At 57.4% G+C, this 6,000-nt stretch overlaps 12 non-coding genes across 12 annotated transcripts; all 12 read left to right on the top strand.

The window, feature by feature from the left end:
* The first annotated feature begins 157 nt into the window (after window positions 1-157).
* LOC144540228 (5S ribosomal RNA) lies at window positions 158-276 on the top strand. Its single transcript, XR_013505450.1, has one exon. It is a non-coding gene; the product is annotated as a 5S ribosomal RNA (ribosomal RNA).
* Window positions 277-668: 392 nt separating this feature from the next.
* LOC144540216 (5S ribosomal RNA) lies at window positions 669-787 on the top strand. The gene has a single exon (XR_013505438.1). It is a non-coding gene; the product is annotated as a 5S ribosomal RNA (ribosomal RNA).
* A 392-nt stretch (window positions 788-1,179) lies between these two features.
* On the top strand, window positions 1,180-1,298 carry LOC144540205 (5S ribosomal RNA). Its single transcript, XR_013505427.1, has one exon. It is a non-coding gene; the product is annotated as a 5S ribosomal RNA (ribosomal RNA).
* A 392-nt stretch (window positions 1,299-1,690) lies between these two features.
* Window positions 1,691-1,809, top strand: LOC144540986 (5S ribosomal RNA). The gene has a single exon (XR_013506201.1). It is a non-coding gene; the product is annotated as a 5S ribosomal RNA (ribosomal RNA).
* A 392-nt stretch (window positions 1,810-2,201) lies between these two features.
* On the top strand, window positions 2,202-2,320 carry LOC144540194 (5S ribosomal RNA). Its single transcript, XR_013505416.1, has one exon. It is a non-coding gene; the product is annotated as a 5S ribosomal RNA (ribosomal RNA).
* Window positions 2,321-2,712: 392 nt separating this feature from the next.
* On the top strand, window positions 2,713-2,831 carry LOC144540183 (5S ribosomal RNA). The gene has a single exon (XR_013505405.1). It is a non-coding gene; the product is annotated as a 5S ribosomal RNA (ribosomal RNA).
* Window positions 2,832-3,224: 393 nt separating this feature from the next.
* Window positions 3,225-3,343, top strand: LOC144540172 (5S ribosomal RNA). The gene has a single exon (XR_013505394.1). It is a non-coding gene; the product is annotated as a 5S ribosomal RNA (ribosomal RNA).
* Window positions 3,344-3,735: 392 nt separating this feature from the next.
* LOC144540161 (5S ribosomal RNA) lies at window positions 3,736-3,854 on the top strand. The gene has a single exon (XR_013505383.1). It is a non-coding gene; the product is annotated as a 5S ribosomal RNA (ribosomal RNA).
* A 392-nt stretch (window positions 3,855-4,246) lies between these two features.
* On the top strand, window positions 4,247-4,365 carry LOC144540150 (5S ribosomal RNA). The gene has a single exon (XR_013505372.1). It is a non-coding gene; the product is annotated as a 5S ribosomal RNA (ribosomal RNA).
* A 392-nt stretch (window positions 4,366-4,757) lies between these two features.
* LOC144540139 (5S ribosomal RNA) lies at window positions 4,758-4,876 on the top strand. The gene has a single exon (XR_013505361.1). It is a non-coding gene; the product is annotated as a 5S ribosomal RNA (ribosomal RNA).
* A 392-nt stretch (window positions 4,877-5,268) lies between these two features.
* Window positions 5,269-5,387, top strand: LOC144540128 (5S ribosomal RNA). Its single transcript, XR_013505350.1, has one exon. It is a non-coding gene; the product is annotated as a 5S ribosomal RNA (ribosomal RNA).
* A 392-nt stretch (window positions 5,388-5,779) lies between these two features.
* Window positions 5,780-5,898, top strand: LOC144540117 (5S ribosomal RNA). The gene has a single exon (XR_013505339.1). It is a non-coding gene; the product is annotated as a 5S ribosomal RNA (ribosomal RNA).
* Window positions 5,899-6,000: the final 102 nt, after the last annotated feature.

Below are 6,000 nucleotides of genomic sequence, written 5' to 3'. Positions count from 1 at the left end.
AGACTGCGGCCTTGCTCCCGGTGAGCACAACGGCTGAGGGCGTCAATGATAATAGAGGGCAGAGAAATAGGCCCATTTGGTGGCCGGTTTTCAAAGGGCCCTGCAGTAGGCACAGGCTAAGCCGTGTATAAAAGGCCTCCCTGCCGCCGCCTCAATTGCTTACGGCCATACCACTCTGAACACGCCCGATCTCGTCCGATCTCGGAAGCTAAGCAGGGTCGGGCCTGGTTAGTACTTGGATGGGAGACCGCCTGGGAATACCAGGTGCTGTAAGCTTTTTCATCTTTCTAGGCAGCAGAGGGCGCTGCTCCCTCTCCGGGGGAGACAGGGGGCCTCCAACAACAGTGCTGGCCAGCGGCAGTGCAGTCACTTTTGCAGAGGAAGTACAAGGACGACATCACGTCCCGTGTGCCAGCAACAGCTGGCTTTCCCTCGGGGAGGCTGCAAACTTATCACAGCATGCATTTGTGTCCCTGCCGTCGCTGAACAGCGCAAATGTAGGGGAGAGAAAAGACTGCGGCCTTGCTCCCGGTGAGCACAACGGCTGAGGGCGTCAATGATAATAGAGGGCAGAGAAATAGGCCCATTTGGTGGCCGGTTTTCAAAAGGCCCTGCAGTAGGCACAGGCTAAGCCGTGTATAAAAGGCCTCCCTGCCGCCGCCTCAATTGCTTACGGCCATACCACTCTGAACACGCCCGATCTCGTCCGATCTCGGAAGCTAAGCAGGGTCGGGCCTGGTTAGTACTTGGATGGGAGACCGCCTGGGAATACCAGGTGCTGTAAGCTTTTTCATCTTTCTAGGCAGCAGAGGGCGCTGCTCCCTCTCCGGGGGAGACAGGGGGCCTCCAACAACAGTGCTGGCCAGCGGCAGTGCAGTCACTTTTGCAGAGGAAGTACAAGGACGACATCACGTCCCGTGTGCCAGCAACAGCTGGCTTTCCCTCGGGGAGGCTGCAAACTTATCACAGCATGCATTTGTGTCCCTGCCGTCGCTGAACAGCGCAAATGTAGGGGAGAGAAAAGACTGCGGCCTTGCTCCCGGTGAGCACAACGGCTGAGGGCGTCAATGATAATAGAGGGCAGAGAAATAGGCCCATTTGGTGGCCGGTTTTCAAAAGGCCCTGCAGTAGGCACAGGCTAAGCCGTGTATAAAAGGCCTCCCTGCCGCCGCCTCAATTGCTTACGGCCATACCACTCTGAACACGCCCGATCTCGTCCGATCTCGGAAGCTAAGCAGGGTCGGGCCTGGTTAGTACTTGGATGGGAGACCGCCTGGGAATACCAGGTGCTGTAAGCTTTTTCATCTTTCTAGGCAGCAGAGGGCGCTGCTCCCTCTCCGGGGGAGACAGGGGGCCTCCAACAACAGTGCTGGCCAGCGGCAGTGCAGTCACTTTTGCAGAGGAAGTACAAGGACGACATCACGTCCCGTGTGCCAGCAACAGCTGGCTTTCCCTCGGGGAGGCTGCAAACTTATCACAGCATGCATTTGTGTCCCTGCCGTCGCTGAACAGCGCAAATGTAGGGGAGAGAAAAGACTGCGGCCTTGCTCCCGGTGAGCACAACGGCTGAGGGCGTCAATGATAATAGAGGGCAGAGAAATAGGCCCATTTGGTGGCCGGTTTTCAAAAGGCCCTGCAGTAGGCACAGGCTAAGCCGTGTATAAAAGGCCTCCCTGCCGCCGCCTCAATTGCTTACGGCCATACCACTCTGAACACGCCCGATCTCGTCCGATCTCGGAAGCTAAGCAGGGTCGGGCCTGGTTAGTACTTGGATGGAAGACCGCCTGGGAATACCAGGTGCTGTAAGCTTTTTCATCTTTCTAGGCAGCAGAGGGCGCTGCTCCCTCTCCGGGGGAGACAGGGGGCCTCCAACAACAGTGCTGGCCAGCGGCAGTGCAGTCACTTTTGCAGAGGAAGTACAAGGACGACATCACGTCCCGTGTGCCAGCAACAGCTGGCTTTCCCTCGGGGAGGCTGCAAACTTATCACAGCATGCATTTGTGTCCCTGCCGTCGCTGAACAGCGCAAATGTAGGGGAGAGAAAAGACTGCGGCCTTGCTCCCGGTGAGCACAACGGCTGAGGGCGTCAATGATAATAGAGGGCAGAGAAATAGGCCCATTTGGTGGCCGGTTTTCAAAAGGCCCTGCAGTAGGCACAGGCTAAGCCGTGTATAAAAGGCCTCCCTGCCGCCGCCTCAATTGCTTACGGCCATACCACTCTGAACACGCCCGATCTCGTCCGATCTCGGAAGCTAAGCAGGGTCGGGCCTGGTTAGTACTTGGATGGGAGACCGCCTGGGAATACCAGGTGCTGTAAGCTTTTTCATCTTTCTAGGCAGCAGAGGGCGCTGCTCCCTCTCCGGGGGAGACAGGGGGCCTCCAACAACAGTGCTGGCCAGCGGCAGTGCAGTCACTTTTGCAGAGGAAGTACAAGGACGACATCACGTCCCGTGTGCCAGCAACAGCTGGCTTTCCCTCGGGGAGGCTGCAAACTTATCACAGCATGCATTTGTGTCCCTGCCGTCGCTGAACAGCGCAAATGTAGGGGAGAGAAAAGACTGCGGCCTTGCTCCCGGTGAGCACAACGGCTGAGGGCGTCAATGATAATAGAGGGCAGAGAAATAGGCCCATTTGGTGGCCGGTTTTCAAAAGGCCCTGCAGTAGGCACAGGCTAAGCCGTGTATAAAAGGCCTCCCTGCCGCCGCCTCAATTGCTTACGGCCATACCACTCTGAACACGCCCGATCTCGTCCGATCTCGGAAGCTAAGCAGGGTCGGGCCTGGTTAGTACTTGGATGGGAGACCGCCTGGGAATACCAGGTGCTGTAAGCTTTTTCATCTTTCTAGGCAGCAGAGGGCGCTGCTCCCTCTCCGGGGGAGACAGGGGGCCTCCAACAACAGTGCTGGCCAGCGGCAGTGCAGTCACTTTTGCAGAGGAAGTACAAGGACGACATCACGTCCCGTGTGCCAGCAACAGCTGGCTTTCCCTCGGGGAGGCTGCAAACTTATCACAGCATGCATTTGTGTCCCTGCCGTCGCTGAACAGCGCAAATGTAGGGGAGAGAAAAGACTGCGGCCTTGCTCCCGGTGAGCACAACGGCTGAGGGCGTCAATGATAATAGAGGGCAGAGAAATAGGCCCATTTGGTGGCCGGTTTTCAAAAGGGCCCTGCAGTAGGCACAGGCTAAGCCGTGTATAAAAGGCCTCCCTGCCGCCGCCTCAATTGCTTACGGCCATACCACTCTGAACACGCCCGATCTCGTCCGATCTCGGAAGCTAAGCAGGGTCGGGCCTGGTTAGTACTTGGATGGGAGACCGCCTGGGAATACCAGGTGCTGTAAGCTTTTTCATCTTTCTAGGCAGCAGAGGGCGCTGCTCCCTCTCCGGGGGAGACAGGGGGCCTCCAACAACAGTGCTGGCCAGCGGCAGTGCAGTCACTTTTGCAGAGGAAGTACAAGGACGACATCACGTCCCGTGTGCCAGCAACAGCTGGCTTTCCCTCGGGGAGGCTGCAAACTTATCACAGCATGCATTTGTGTCCCTGCCGTCGCTGAACAGCGCAAATGTAGGGGAGAGAAAAGACTGCGGCCTTGCTCCCGGTGAGCACAACGGCTGAGGGCGTCAATGATAATAGAGGGCAGAGAAATAGGCCCATTTGGTGGCCGGTTTTCAAAAGGCCCTGCAGTAGGCACAGGCTAAGCCGTGTATAAAAGGCCTCCCTGCCGCCGCCTCAATTGCTTACGGCCATACCACTCTGAACACGCCCGATCTCGTCCGATCTCGGAAGCTAAGCAGGGTCGGGCCTGGTTAGTACTTGGATGGGAGACCGCCTGGGAATACCAGGTGCTGTAAGCTTTTTCATCTTTCTAGGCAGCAGAGGGCGCTGCTCCCTCTCCGGGGGAGACAGGGGGCCTCCAACAACAGTGCTGGCCAGCGGCAGTGCAGTCACTTTTGCAGAGGAAGTACAAGGACGACATCACGTCCCGTGTGCCAGCAACAGCTGGCTTTCCCTCGGGGAGGCTGCAAACTTATCACAGCATGCATTTGTGTCCCTGCCGTCGCTGAACAGCGCAAATGTAGGGGAGAGAAAAGACTGCGGCCTTGCTCCCGGTGAGCACAACGGCTGAGGGCGTCAATGATAATAGAGGGCAGAGAAATAGGCCCATTTGGTGGCCGGTTTTCAAAAGGCCCTGCAGTAGGCACAGGCTAAGCCGTGTATAAAAGGCCTCCCTGCCGCCGCCTCAATTGCTTACGGCCATACCACTCTGAACACGCCCGATCTCGTCCGATCTCGGAAGCTAAGCAGGGTCGGGCCTGGTTAGTACTTGGATGGGAGACCGCCTGGGAATACCAGGTGCTGTAAGCTTTTTCATCTTTCTAGGCAGCAGAGGGCGCTGCTCCCTCTCCGGGGGAGACAGGGGGCCTCCAACAACAGTGCTGGCCAGCGGCAGTGCAGTCACTTTTGCAGAGGAAGTACAAGGACGACATCACGTCCCGTGTGCCAGCAACAGCTGGCTTTCCCTCGGGGAGGCTGCAAACTTATCACAGCATGCATTTGTGTCCCTGCCGTCGCTGAACAGCGCAAATGTAGGGGAGAGAAAAGACTGCGGCCTTGCTCCCGGTGAGCACAACGGCTGAGGGCGTCAATGATAATAGAGGGCAGAGAAATAGGCCCATTTGGTGGCCGGTTTTCAAAGGGCCCTGCAGTAGGCACAGGCTAAGCCGTGTATAAAAGGCCTCCCTGCCGCCGCCTCAATTGCTTACGGCCATACCACTCTGAACACGCCCGATCTCGTCCGATCTCGGAAGCTAAGCAGGGTCGGGCCTGGTTAGTACTTGGATGGGAGACCGCCTGGGAATACCAGGTGCTGTAAGCTTTTTCATCTTTCTAGGCAGCAGAGGGCGCTGCTCCCTCTCCGGGGGAGACAGGGGGCCTCCAACAACAGTGCTGGCCAGCGGCAGTGCAGTCACTTTTGCAGAGGAAGTACAAGGACGACATCACGTCCCGTGTGCCAGCAACAGCTGGCTTTCCCTCGGGGAGGCTGCAAACTTATCACAGCATGCATTTGTGTCCCTGCCGTCGCTGAACAGCGCAAATGTAGGGGAGAGAAAAGACTGCGGCCTTGCTCCCGGTGAGCACAACGGCTGAGGGCGTCAATGATAATAGAGGGCAGAGAAATAGGCCCATTTGGTGGCCGGTTTTCAAAAGGCCCTGCAGTAGGCACAGGCTAAGCCGTGTATAAAAGGCCTCCCTGCCGCCGCCTCAATTGCTTACGGCCATACCACTCTGAACACGCCCGATCTCGTCCGATCTCGGAAGCTAAGCAGGGTCGGGCCTGGTTAGTACTTGGATGGGAGACCGCCTGGGAATACCAGGTGCTGTAAGCTTTTTCATCTTTCTAGGCAGCAGAGGGCGCTGCTCCCTCTCCGGGGGAGACAGGGGGCCTCCAACAACAGTGCTGGCCAGCGGCAGTGCAGTCACTTTTGCAGAGGAAGTACAAGGACGACATCACGTCCCGTGTGCCAGCAACAGCTGGCTTTCCCTCGGGGAGGCTGCAAACTTATCACAGCATGCATTTGTGTCCCTGCCGTCGCTGAACAGCGCAAATGTAGGGGAGAGAAAAGACTGCGGCCTTGCTCCCGGTGAGCACAACGGCTGAGGGCGTCAATGATAATAGAGGGCAGAGAAATAGGCCCATTTGGTGGCCGGTTTTCAAAAGGCCCTGCAGTAGGCACAGGCTAAGCCGTGTATAAAAGGCCTCCCTGCCGCCGCCTCAATTGCTTACGGCCATACCACTCTGAACACGCCCGATCTCGTCCGATCTCGGAAGCTAAGCAGGGTCGGGCCTGGTTAGTACTTGGATGGGAGACCGCCTGGGAATACCAGGTGCTGTAAGCTTTTTCATCTTTCTAGGCAGCAGAGGGCGCTGCTCCCTCTCCGGGGGAGACAGGGGGCCTCCAACAACAGTGCTGGCCAGCGGCAGTGCAGTCACTTTTGCAG

Source organism: Centroberyx gerrardi, chromosome 10 (assembly GCF_048128805.1).
Source record: "Centroberyx gerrardi isolate f3 chromosome 10, fCenGer3.hap1.cur.20231027, whole genome shotgun sequence".
NCBI classification, from domain to species: Eukaryota; Metazoa; Chordata; class Actinopteri; order Beryciformes; family Berycidae; genus Centroberyx; species Centroberyx gerrardi.
The sequence above is the reverse complement of the archived record's forward strand: the minus strand, read 5'-3'. Positions and strand labels throughout refer to the sequence as shown.